This window comes from Procambarus clarkii, unplaced genomic scaffold (assembly GCF_040958095.1).
Source record: "Procambarus clarkii isolate CNS0578487 unplaced genomic scaffold, FALCON_Pclarkii_2.0 HiC_scaffold_267, whole genome shotgun sequence".
NCBI classification, from domain to species: Eukaryota; Metazoa; Arthropoda; class Malacostraca; order Decapoda; family Cambaridae; genus Procambarus; species Procambarus clarkii.
Window position 1 is genome coordinate 10,988 of NW_027189300.1, and position 13,757 is coordinate 24,744.

Consider the following 13,757-nt stretch of genomic DNA (forward strand, 5'->3'; position numbering starts at 1 on the left):
GGAGTTGCGAGTTCAAACCCGGATTAAGCTATATATATATATATATATATATATACAACATGTTTTGTTTTAGTTGGTTGTTTTTGTATAAAGCCTCACACAATATCTATATTAAGCGAGTTTGTTTTAAACATGACATACATATTAATTCATTTTACCAGGCCTTATTCCACACAACTCCGTGAATTTCCCGTGGAGCCAGCCATTCAAACAAAAACAAACGAAACAAAACAAAACAAAACAAAAAACATTATTGCCAACAGCATTTGGTGTTCCCAGGCGGTCACCCATCCAAGTACTAACCAAACCCAACGTTGCTTAACTTCGCTGATCGGACGAGAAGCGGTGTTCTCAACGTGGTATGGCCGTTGGCATGAGACTGCCTACACATTGTGGCTAATAACCAACTCTTTTAAGTCATCGCGGCAGGATACGGACCTGCTTGTGGTGTCTTAATGGTAATTGTATCCTAACATATTTTTGTCTCCTTGGCATGGATATTTAACATCGTTTATTCAGTCTTGGGTTTATGTTCTTTCGCCATTTACAGACATTTTACATCTACCTACTTCCTCAGCCTGCCCTGCCAATTTCTAATGAATTTGTGGATTTTCTTTTGTAATACAAACATGTGTGTGCTCATCTGCTCTTCAGTTTTTATGATATTTGTCTCATCTGTCCTGCTTTATGATACTTTTACAAAGAACATGAACAAATGCTTCTATTTTAGAGAAGATATGGGATCCAGGTTTCGGAGCCGTAAAACCAACCGTCGTGATTGGTGGACGAGTTGCCAGGTTGCAGCTTCTGTACCGTGCCGGCACATAAATAGGTTCGGCTCAAGCGGCGGCAGCATCATTCCCCCGTGACTGTCTGAGCGTCTCTCATCACCTTGGTTGGTTCATCATCATCATGGTAGAAGCAAAGCCTACCAAGAAGGCTGCGGCTGCTGCTGCTGTGGTGGCCACCACCAGGAAACCTCGCGTCCAGGTTGCTCACCCGAAAACTAGTCAAATGGTTCTAGCCGCGGTCGCAGCACTCAAAGACCGTAAGGGCTCGTCTCTACAAGCAATCAAGAAGTACGTTGTTGCCAACAACAAAGTCGAGGCTGCCAAGATCGCCATTTACATCCGAAGATTTCTCAAGAAAGCAGTGGCTGACGGCATTCTTGTTCAGACGAAGGGAAGTGGAGCTAGTGGATCATTCAAGCTGGCCGTAGCAGAGAAGAGGGCCGTTCTAACTCCCAAGAAAGCCACCACAACCAAGAAACCATCTACAGCAGCAAAGAAGGCCGTGGTAACTCCCAAGAAAGCCGCCACAAGCAACAAACCACCTACAGCCTTGAAAAAGAAGCAGCAGCAGCAGCTTGTTGTTGGGAACAAAAAGCCCAAAATAAAGAGAGCTTCAAAATCTCCCAAACCACCCAAGGCAAAGAAAGCTGTCAAAAAAACAACAAAGGCAAAATAAACGACGACATGCAAGCAGCATGAATACACATGACAATAAACATCCAGGCCTCCCCCCTCAGTGGAGGGGCCTCATATGATTCCAAAAAAAGAGTTTAGTTTTGTAGACAAATAAATCATTACTTTTGGGGTAGATTTACTCTGTATATTATATATATATATATATATATATATATATATATATATATATATATATATATATATATATATATATATATATATATATATATATATATATACATACATGGGTGAGGTGATATGGTACCAAAGTTTTGGGTAAGGTGATTGACATTTACACAAGATAAAACACGAACCAATGGGAATAAAAACATAAGAATGGAAGTAACTGCAGAAGGCCTATTGGCCCATAACACAAGCACTTCCTCTTGATGCTTCTATATTGGTTCAGAGTCTTGAAGCTATAATAATATATATATATATATATATATATATATATATATATATATATATATATATATATATATATATATATATATATATATATATATATATATATATATATATATATATATATACACAAAACTAAATAGTCTTGTTAGACAAATTGCCCCTATTAGAGGCAAGTTGACTAACAAGCCGAATGACTGGCAATTGTTTTGAATTTGAGTTAAATCTAACATAGAAATGTAATCAAACCTAACCTAACCTATGCTAACCCAAGCTAAGCTAACCTAACCTAACCTAAGCTAACCCAAGCTAAGCTAAGCTAACCTAACCTAACCTAACCTAACCTAAGCTAAGCTAACCTAACCTAACCTAACCTAACCTAACCTAACCTAACCTAACCTAACCTAAGCTAACCTAACCTAACCCAGCAATTCATGATCTTAATATAATACTGTTAATTGGATAAACCAATTTGGAAAGAAATGTTCGAAAATAACAAAATTAACTGTGCTTGTTAGGAAAATTGGGCCTTGCATACTTGTCCCAATAGTGTGGTTCTCGCTTTTAGGTACGACATAAACGTATACCTAAGTTGAGAGAGAAAAAGATTCTCACTCAAACATGCATATCGATTGCCAGTCCTGAATTCTGGGTAGATATTCGTGTCCTCCCTTTTCATTTACCATCATTTGGATACTATCAAAACAGCTCTGAGAAGGATAAAATGAATAAAACGGGTAGCTCACTCATGTAAAAAGGAAGAGTTGGGAAAGATCTCTCTCTCTCTCTCTCCCCCTCACACCCCCCCACCAATGATCCTGCTCTGCTAGTATATAACGTAACAAACCTTCCCCCCCCCCCCCTCCCCAATCAGAGTCCCTTTAAGCATGCGAGGATAAAAAATAGATTTCATAAGACCCAATGTGCTAGCTGATATCAAAACAATTTATGTTATCGTCTATTAAGCCCTTCAGTAAAAAAGTATAGGGACCTAATTAGGTCCCGTTTTGAGGTGGTGGTGGGTGGAATCGATGGATTAGCCAAGCTCTTATCCGCCGAATCCGTAGAGGGTACGACCCTGGCGCTTCAGAGCGTACACCACGTCCATGGCAGTGACGGTCTTCCTCTTGGCGTGTTCCGTGTAGGTTACAGCATCACGGATGACGTTCTCGAGGAACACCTTCAGGACGCCACGGGTCTCTTCGTAGATGAGACCCGAAATACGCTTGACGCCGCCACGACGAGCTAAGCGACGAATAGCGGGCTTGGTGATGCCCTGGATGTTGTCACGTAGCACCTTACGATGACGCTTGGCGCCACCCTTTCCGAGTCCCTTGCCTCCCTTGCCGCGTCCAGTCATGGTGTTGTAGTTGTGTGAATCGAATTGACGAATGCCATTCATTTCATTCATTTAAATATAGGTCAAGATACCCTTATGGGTGAGCGTGGAAGTGGGGATAGGGGAAGAATTAGTGGGGGTGAGAGGAAGGGTTTTCAGTATGAGGTAAAGTGCCAGGGCTAGACCCAGCTGCATGGCATTGAAATCGTTATGACCAGACTAGGCAGTGAAGGCAAGGAATCGGATCTGTGACAACATTTCGTCTTTTCTGAGCACCCACGGAGACAGCAGTCCTCAGCTGGGTGTGCCCTGGAGGCTCACACCAGATGTGGTCTTTGATCTGTTAATCAGCATCGCGGCCCACCCAAGGCACCAGAAAACGGGAGCTAGTTGGTCCCCCCCTAAAGAGGGGGGAGAAGAGTTAGGAGGTTATAGTTGGAAGTTCGGTGATTTGAGTAGTGATATTATAGGAGAGGGGTTATGTAAAGGACGAAGCAGGAGGTGGATCGTCGATCAGGTTAAAGAGGTTGTGCGTATGTCTGGGTCTGCTTAGGACGTTTCTGAGGAACGTGTCGTAGTTGTCATGATAGGTGAGAATTCTGTCAATCTGTTTCTTCCCCATAGTATCCCAGGTTATGTTCAGAGGTGGGATGTTCGCCCTCTCATGCAGGGCCTCACTGGTGGTGAAGTCCTGCCAATGGGTATCGAACACCCATCTCAGAGCCCTGTTCTGGGTACGCTGGAGTTTCTTCCTATTTGTTGGTGCTGCAAGTGTGAGTGGGATCGGTGCATATGTTAGGAGTGGGAGAATAAGTGTTTTGTATAAGTAGAGCTTGGTGGCTTGGGAGGCATGTTTAAGTGGGTAGAGTTTTGATAGGGCGTTTGAGGCTATAGCTTTCTTGGGTGTTATGTGTGTGTGAAAGCGAAGGTTAAAGTCTAGTGTGAGTCCAAGTACTGTGGTTTTGTTGACTCTTGGGATCTGGGTTGCATCTGGTGATTGAGAGTAGAGTTTTACTGGGTCAGGGTTACGTCGTTTGTTGTAGAAAAAGTATGTTATTTTTGACTTGTTGGGGTTTGTTTTTATTCGCCAGTCGTGTTCCCAGAGGGTGACTTTGTCTATTTCTTGTTGTGCTTTCCGTGTGAGGGCGTTAATCGTATAGTCTGTGATCAGTTGGGTTACGTCGTCAGCGTAGCAAAGGGTCATTGATGTCCAGTATACTGGGTCAGGGATGTCGTTTATATAGAGTATGTATAAGGTTGGTGAAAGAACTGAGCCCTGAGGGACACCTGCATTTAGGTTGAAATAACCCGACAGCTTGCTGAGGAACTTGATCTGCATCTTTCTATTTGTTAGAAAGCTGCAAAGTAGCCTCTGCATGTTATCAGATAGTTGAAACAGAGTGCAGAGTTTGTAACGCAGGCCGTCGTGCCATACGGTGTCAAAAGCTTTTTCGACGTCCTTTGCAATGAGGGCCGTCTTGGCCCTTTGGTGTTTATTTATGGAGAGGTAGTTTGTTATTATGTTCAGTGCGTCTTGTGTTGAGCGGTGTTGTCTGAAGCCAAATTGTTTGTCTGTCAATATGTTTTTGTGTTCTAGGTGATTCCTGAGTTTATGATTAATGAGTTTTTCGTATACTTTTCCTAATGTCTCTAGTAAGCTGATCGGTCTGTAGTTCTTAGGGTCTGTCGGGGATTTTTGGGGTTTTGGAATGAGGATTGCTGTGGCTTCTTTGAATGGGCTTGGGAAATATCCTGATGCTAGTGAGGCGTTGTAGACGTCTGTGAGTGCAAAGATTAGGGGGTCTGGAAGTTGCTTGAGGAGAGCTTGGCCAATGCCAGAGGCTCCTGGGGCTTTACGTCTGGTGTTCTTGAGCATGAGTTTAACTTCTTCAGGTAGTATTGATTCTGTGAGGTCACTTTCTAAGTCGTCTAGTGTCGTGAGGTCAATGGTAGGGTAGTGTGTGATGGCATGAGGGTTGTGTCGTATCCATGTTTCTACTCTGTTTATGTTTTGTATTGCTGTTGGTTGTGGGGGGTGGGGATTGAAGATGTCCTGCCAGTGTTGTTTGAATATGCCTATTACTTCTGAGGGATCGGTGTAGTTTTGATTGTTGTGAGTGATGTATGTAAAGGCAGAAGAGGAGGAGTTTCCTCTGATCCTCTTTATGAAGTTCCAGAATTGTTGTGGAGTTGTTTTTCTTTGTATTTCAGCTTTATGTATGAGTTTCTCCCAGTTGTTAGCATGGTCTTGGTCAAGGCTGTTGAGTATGTGGTTTTTGAGTATAGTGAGGTCTGTGTTTACTTGATTGTATCTGTGAAGGTTGTGGGTGAATCTGTTGTGATAGCAGGAGAGTAGCCTTTTTGTTCTGATCGAAGGAAAAAAGGAGTATCTAGTTTTGTGGGTTGTTTTTGGAATGGTAGCATCAGCTGCTTGTATGATGTTATTCTGGATGGTGAGGACTTGGGAATCTATGTCTGTGTGTGGTTTGTCTTGGAAGTTGTAGGGCTGTGTGCTGGCAGTTAGGTGTTGTTTGAAGGCTTCCCAGTCTGCATTTTGATAGTCATATTGTGGGGTGGCTGGGATGAGTATGGGGTTGCTGGAGAGTGTGAGTGATATGGGTATGTGATCTGAGCCAGTGAGGGGTCCGGGTGTGATGTAGTGTTGTAGGTGAGTGCCTGCTCTGTTGGTGAGGATTAGATCTGGTCTCCCAGTTCCATTGTGTGTGTAGGTTGTTTGGAAGTCAGGGCCAAGGAAGGTGAGGTGCTTGTTTTGGTGGAGTTGGTGTAGTTGTTGACCGTGCATGTTGTGTTGGCGATGGTTGAATGTTTGGTGTTTTGCATTTAGGTCTGCTAGGAGGAAGACTGGTATGTGTGTGTGGTTGAAGAGAGTGTTTAGGTCCTGGAGGGGGAGACCCAAGTTTGGACGAATGTATGTGGTGCCAATGATCATCTGCCCGTGTTGAGTGTGAATGCGGACTGCTAGGAAGTGTTTGTGTTGCCAGTTGGTAGTGAGGAGGTCATGTTTATAGGTGTTCTTTATTAGAATAGCAACCCCTTCGTAAGCTTCATCAGGAGATTGGTATGTTGTGAAGCCAAAATGTCTAATTTTGTGAGAGTTCGTCACGCATGTGCTGTTTAGTAGCAGCACATCCGGTCTTTCATTCTCCACAAAGTTAGCAATTAGGTGTCTGATGTTGTAATATGCTCTAACGTTAAATTGTGTGATTTTCATATTTATTGACTTGTTGGGGGAGTGTTTGTGGCATTTGAACCGGAGGGGTTCTCCTTTGTGGATTGATTCGTTGTGTAGACAGATTTGGTAATTATAGATTTGGGTAGGAGATATGTATGGCGTCCGTTTTGCATGGTGTCTGGTATGAATTTAGGAAGTTTTGGTGTAGGGGTGAGGGAGTGGTCTGGGGAGGTGTTAGTCCTCTTGGCTGAGAAAGACACGTTTTGGGGCAAATTTTGTGGGATTTTGGGCTTTGTACCTGTGTGGTATTGGGTTAGGGGCGTGAGGTTGGCTAGCGTGTTGGGCGTGAGGTGAGTTGACGTGTTGGGCGTGTGGGCTAAGGTGAGGGAGGTTACATGTTTCTTGGTATCTGATTTCTTTTTAATTGATGGGTTGGTTTTCTTGTGTATTGGGGTTGTTCGTCTTGCATGCAGAAATTTTTTGTTTTGTTTAGGTGAGTTTGTTCTTTTCACTTGAAGAGTTGTTTTGTGTTTTGGTGAACTTGATCTTTTTGACTGAAGAGGGGTAGCTGTCATGGGGAGCATGGTCTGTGAGAAGCAGTTAGAGGCCTGGGTGTCAGGGGAGGGTGTAGATGGTTCTGTGTTTGGTGTTTGGGGGGTGATGGGGGGAGGGGGTGGTGTTGGGTTTGTTGTCTGTGAGGTGGTGAGGGGTGGGGGCGAGAGTAGGGGTGGTACTGGGTTTGATGCCTGGGGGGTGATGGGGGGTGGGGAAGAGAGTAGGGGTGGTGCTGGGTTTTCTGTCTGGGAGGTGATGAGAGGTGGGGGTTGTACTGGGTTTGTTGCTTGGGGTGTGATAGAAGGTGGGGAAGAGGGTGTGGGTGGTGCTGGGTTTTTTGTCTGGGAGGTGGTGAGGGGTGAGAGTGGTACTGGGTTTGATGCCTGGAGTGTGATAAGGGGTGGGGGTGATACTGGGTTTGGTGTCTGGGGAGTAATAAGGGGTGGTGGTGGTGTAAGTGCTTGTGGGGTGATGGGGGGAGGTGTTAGGGGTTGTACTGGTTGTGACGCCAAGCTGGGAGGGATGACTATTGGAGGGAGGTTGTTTGCTAGTAGGATTTGTTGGATGTTGGAAATTGCCTTCCTCGTGTCTCCTTGTGCTGATATCTGTGCTATTATGATAGCTGCCACTATTCTCGGGGTGTCGTCTGTTGTTGGGTGAGGGGGGGGAGGGGGGGCCTGAGTATGGTGGTTTGCGAGATGGTGTCCGCTGGTGGTGTGGGTTTGGAGAGGTGGGAAACCTGGGGGGGTGGGGAGCAGGGCACCTCTACCTTGAGGGTTGATGGGTATTGTTTGAGCATTTTGGGGAAGTGTGTTGGGGCGGTGAAGCTGGTTAGTGAGGTTTTGGGGATAAAGCTGGCGTGCTGTCTGGGCATGATATTGGGGTAGTGTGTTTTGGGTCTTATTTCTCATTGCCTTGATGAGTTGCACCCTGATTTTGCAATTGTGGTGGGTGGCAGGATGGTTTTCACCACAGTTTATACAGCATCGTGTTCCTTCTGTGCAATCTTTCCAGAAGTGTCCTTTGTTGGCGCATAAGGAGCAGGCTTGTTCCTTTTCCTTGCATTGCCTGGTGGTATGGTTGAATCCATAGCACCTGAAGCATTGTGTAATGGACTGGTATGTGCTCATCTTGAAGTTATAATGTGGGATGGAAATGTGGTCTGCTTTAAAACCATGTGTGAGGAGGGATTCAGCTTCAGTGGGGGAGGAGCAACGGATTCTGAGGATCCCGCACGATTTCCCGACTATATCCCATCAAGCGGACGTACTAGTAGCATTGCAACTCCTGCCTGCCCTTACTTTACGCTTGTGGTCGAGTAGACACGGCTTTCTCACAACGCTTTCAAAACTGCAGTTGCCTACTCGTCTGTTTCACGTCCCTGTGAAATGACTTTTGCACAAATCCAAAAAATAGAGCAAAATCAGCGATAATAGTGATTGAGGTGAGCCGCCTGTTGGCTGCAGCCAGAGGAAGGAGGGGAGGGGCAACGGGGTGACGTAGGCGAGTCGAGCAGCCAATGGCGCTCGAGCAAGCGCCTCGAGACGGCGTATATAAGCAAAAATTTTTCGGCGCCAGCCATCACAAACCACAGTTGTTCACCATGGCTCGCACCAAGCAGACTGCTCGCAAGTCCACGGGAGGCAAGGCTCCTCGTAAGCAGCTGGCCACCAAGGCAGCACGCAAGTCTGCTCCTGCCACAGGGGGTGTGAAGAAGCCTCACCGTTACAGGCCCGGAACGGTCGCCCTGCGTGAGATCCGTCGTTACCAGAAGAGCACCGAGTTGCTCATCAGGAAACTTCCCTTCCAGCGTCTGGTGCGCGAGATTGCCCAGGACTTCAAGACCGATCTTCGCTTCCAGTCGTCTGCCGTCATGGCTTTACAGGAGGCATCCGAGGCTTACCTGGTCGGTCTCTTCGAGGACACTAACCTCTGTGCCATCCACGCCAAGCGTGTCACCATCATGCCAAAGGACATTCAGCTTGCTCGCCGTATCCGTGGAGAGCGTGCATAAGCTAAATCGACCACCCTAGTATACACCAAACTCGGCCCTTCTCAGGGCCAAAATATCCTTCTAAGGAGATTTCAGACATTCCTAGCATCAGACGTCATATGAATTAACCTTCATCTACACATATAATAAATAAATAAATAAATAAACAAATACACTAATTTAGGTGTCATACATACACGTGATATCAATAAATCAAGTCATTTGTAGTACAACCTGTTCTCTTACAAACAAAACGCCGTCGCTTTTCGCTCTTATGCACTGTCAAGGATCACCCCCCCCCCCCCCCCAAAATAAAAATTGTCATACTGTACTAGAAATAAAAGCAGCTTGTATAAGTGACATACTGTCCAGTCCTGTTTTATTCTGTTTTCGGTCCTCTGGCTTAATCTGTTAAGTTAGGAGATGACATTTTAAATTAACCGTTTTCTTGACATTTTCAAACCTAAGAGGGTGGCCTGCATAGTAATCCTAATGTGGAACATAACAATGAATCTCTAATCTCTAGAAAAAAGATACCGAGTGCTTATATGTGTTGAGAGAGAGAGAGAGAGAGAGAGAGAGAGAGAGAGAGAGAGAGAGAGAGAGAGAGAGAGAGAGAGAGAGAGAGAGAGAGAGAGAGAGAGACACAGACAGACAGACAGACAGACAGACAAGACAGACAGACAGACAGACAGACAGACAGACAGACAGACAGACAGACAGAGACTGAGAGAGAGAAACACACACAGACAGTTTCATAAATATTCTCATTTTATAGCTATTTGCTTTCAGTGACAGAGGTTTTTGTTATAATAGTATTGGTGTCTAACACTCACAATCTCTTTAGAAATTAAAGTGTGGCTCCAATGGAGCCGAGTTTGTTGGTTTGAGGCCAAGCCACCACCACAGGGCAGTAAGTAAGCCGTTTACTTGGAGGAGGTGTACTTGGTGACGGCCTTAGTGCCCTCAGAGACGGCGTGCTTGGCCAGTTCTCCGGGCAACAGGAGCCTTACAGCCGTCTGGATCTCCCGACTGGTAATGGTGGAACGCTTGTTGTAGTGGGCCAGGCGAGAAGCCTCGGCGGCGATGCGCTCGAAGATGTCGTTCACGAACGAGTTCATGATCGACATGGCTTTGGAAGAGATACCAGTGTCGGGGTGGACCTGCTTCAGCACTTTGTAGATGTAGATGCTGTAGCTCTCCTTCCTCCTGCGCTTCTTTTTCTTATCGCCCTTGGCAATGGCCTTCTGGGCCTTTCCGGCCTTCTTGGCAGCCTTTCCAGATGCCTTGGGTGGCATGATGATGCTCGTGCTGGCTGGCGTTGCGATACAATAATGAACTTTTGCGCGAGTCGAGCTTTCCTTTTATATCCCGCTCGCGACTCAGCTCAGAGCGGGTCGCGTGGCGGAGCGCGCTGATTGGTCAGTGGCGGACTCCCTTGATCCTGAGCGGGGTATATAACACGAAGCTCGATCTGCGTGCCGGCATTAAAACACCACAAACCCACAACAGCAGCAGCAATGTCAGGACGCGGCAAGGGAGGCAAAGTGAAGGGCAAGTCAAAGTCTCGCTCCAGCAGGGCCGGACTTCAGTTCCCCGTGGGCAGAATTCACCGTCTGCTGCGTAAGGGCAACTACGCCGAACGCGTCGGTGCTGGCGCTCCTGTCTACCTGGCAGCCGTCATGGAATACCTCGCTGCCGAAGTTCTCGAGCTCGCCGGTAACGCCGCACGTGACAACAAGAAGACCCGTATCATCCCACGTCACTTGCAGTTGGCCATCCGCAACGACGAAGAACTCAACAAACTTCTGTCTGGCGTAACCATTGCACAGGGAGGTGTTCTTCCAAACATTCAGGCAGTTCTTTTGCCAAAGAAGACAGAGAAGAAGTAAGCACTTCTGCCACCCACCGCGACAAATACCATAACCAGGCTCCATCCGGAGCCACACACACTTTAATAGAGAGATTCAAGTAGACAATCAACTTTCAAACATTAATAATAACATTTATATTGATTTCATTTGGAATGTGTACATAACAAACAAACAAAACAAAATTATAGGGGATATTCAGCATCACTTGGAATATTAACCAATCATATAAATCCAATATATATTTTATATTTTACTTTAAGCGAGGAATTCATATTCTATCCATTTTTAATCATACAAATGAACAAAAGCAATTCTTCACTAGACGTAATGAATGAATAAATGATCAAGGTTTTAATGTGTTTCATGAATATATATATATATATATATATATATATATATATATATATATATATATATATATATATATATATATATATATATATATATATATATATTAATACTTGTGAACCAGAATATGTTTGAGCAGCAGCGATCGTGCCTGCCATTGGCCGAAGTGCAACAATTCAAATAATTTAAAGGGCCTGCTCGGGTATATAAGAGAGGCTGGGAGACTGGGGCCGGTGGTGGGTGATGGGTGATGAGTGATGGTGTGGTGTGGTGTGGTGTTGTTAAGAGTTGATTTACGGCCAGCCAGCCAGCCAGCCAGCCAGCCAGCCAGCCAGCCAGCCAGCCAGCCAGCCAGCCAGCCAGCCAGCCAGCTGCAGCCAAGGCAGGGCAAGGCAAGGCAAGGCAAGGCAAGGCAAGGCAAGGCAAGGCAGGCAGGCAGGCAGGCAGGCAGGCAGGCAGGCAGGCAGGCAGGCAGGCAGGCAGGCAGCCAGGCAGCCAGGCAGGCAGGCAGGCAGGCAGGCAGGCAGGCAGGCAGGCAGGCAGCCAGGCAGGCAGGCAGGCAGGCAGGCAGGCAGGCAGGCAGCCAGCCAGCCAGCCAGCCAGCCAGCCAGCCAGCCAGCCAGCCAGCCAGCTGCAGCCAAGGCAGGGCAGGGCAAGGCAAGGCAAGGCAAGGCAAGGCAAGGCAAGGCAAGGCAAGGCAGGCAGGCAGGCAGGCAGGCAGGCAGGCAGGCAGGCAGGCAGGCAGGCAGGCAGGCAGGCAGGCAGGCAGGCAGGCAGCCAGGCAGCCAGGCAGGCAGGCAGGCAGGCAGGCAGGCAGGCAGGCAGGCAGGCAGGCAGGCAGGCAGCCAGCCAGCCAGCCAGCCAGCCAGCCAGCCAGCCAGCCAGCCAGCCAGCCAGCCACTCCCACTTTGTATTTATATGCATTCAATTTATATTCAAACATTATATATGTTAAGGGCCTTGTTTTAGTGTTTATTTTAAAAATGACAAACATCGAGTCATTTTACCAGTCCTTTAGCGTTAACGGTGATGCATTTTAAAACTGAACATAAATCGCCTTTTCTGGATATATCAAATATCGAATCCGCTTAATGTGCCTACAATTCAATCATTCAAAAAATACATAATTTACATCAAGCCTTTTCATAGAACAGACAATAAGATTTGTACATGCAAAATAAAAAAAAAAAATCCTTTAAGTTATCAATACAATGTGAGAAAACTTTACTTTTATAACTAAAGTTGCACAATTATACCAACTCTATGGTGGCTGGGTTGTAAGGTGTGTGGCTGGTGTTTTGGAAGTCGCGAGTTCAAACGACCCAATGGGAATAATACTTTTTTTTTTTTTGCCATACAATCTTCCTAATACTATTATGTAGGTTTGTGTGTGTGTTTTTTTTATTCATTCTTTGGTCTTATAGATGACATACATATTGACTCCTTTTACCGGTCCTTAATTAGGCTCTGGGGAAGCAATGGTGGTGGTGGTGGTGGTGCATTTAAAACTAAACCAAAAATCACCAGTTCTGGACGCGTCAAATATCATATCCGCTTAATGTGTCTACAACCTAATTACTTAAAACTACACTATTTAATTCATTCATATCATGTGCATATTGGTCATTATGCTCATACAACCGACATCAAAATTTATTTTCATTATTAGAATCATACATTTCATCAAGTAATACAGATACAAAGAGATTTTCTTTCTGAGAAGACCGTTAGTATTGGCTTGCAGGCAGGCAGGCAGGCATTTGAGGGTTATTATTTCGCCTGTTGATTGGGGAGAGGGTTGATGTGTTAGGGGGTTTTCGGTTAGATGTGGTGGTGGTGATTGGTGGTGGTGATTGGTGGTGGTGGTGATTGGTGGTGGTGGTGGTGGTAGTAGGTGGGAGTTGGGGGTGGGGGGGGGGGGGGGGGGGGGAAGGGGAGGGGAATGATGGTCTGTGGATTCCTTCTCCGTACCCTTTACATATAAGCAAAAATATGCCTTCTTGTGGGTATAGAAACATTAACACAAATTATATCAGTAACTGATATTGTAGCCTTTTAAACAGAAAAGATTTGTACATACAAATACTTTTTAATTATCATTTATTTGTGGAAATGGCATTTACGTCATTAAATTGATACCTCAGCATCAAGCTAGTGTCCTGCAGCAGTGGTCCAGTGGTAAAGTGTATATAAGTGATGCGTATTCTTGGAGTTGCGAGTTCAAACCCGGATTAAGCTATATATATATATATATATATATATACAACATGTTTTGTTTTAGTTGGTTGTTTTTGTATAAAGCCTCACACAATATCTATATTAAGCGAGTTTGTTTTAAACATGACATACATATTAATTCATTTTACCAGGCCTTATTCCACACAACTCCGTGAATTTCCCGTGGAGCCAGCCATTCAAACAAAAACAAACGAAACAAAACAAAACAAAACAAAAAACATTATTGCCAACAGCATTTGGTGTTCCCAGGCGGTCACCCATCCAAGTACTAACCAAACCCAACGTTGCTTAACTTCGCTGATCGGACGAGAAGCGGTGTTCTCAACGTGGTATGGCCGTTGGC

The 13,757-nt window shown here is 45.5% G+C and overlaps 2 non-coding genes across 2 annotated transcripts; both read right to left on the minus strand.

Moving 5' to 3' along the window:
* Window positions 1–254: 254 nt before the first annotated feature.
* LOC138361239 (5S ribosomal RNA) lies at window positions 255–373 on the minus strand. The gene has a single exon (XR_011226867.1). It is a non-coding gene; the product is annotated as a 5S ribosomal RNA (ribosomal RNA).
* Window positions 374–13,638: 13,265 nt separating this feature from the next.
* On the minus strand, window positions 13,639–13,757 carry LOC138361251 (5S ribosomal RNA). The gene has a single exon (XR_011226878.1). It is a non-coding gene; the product is annotated as a 5S ribosomal RNA (ribosomal RNA).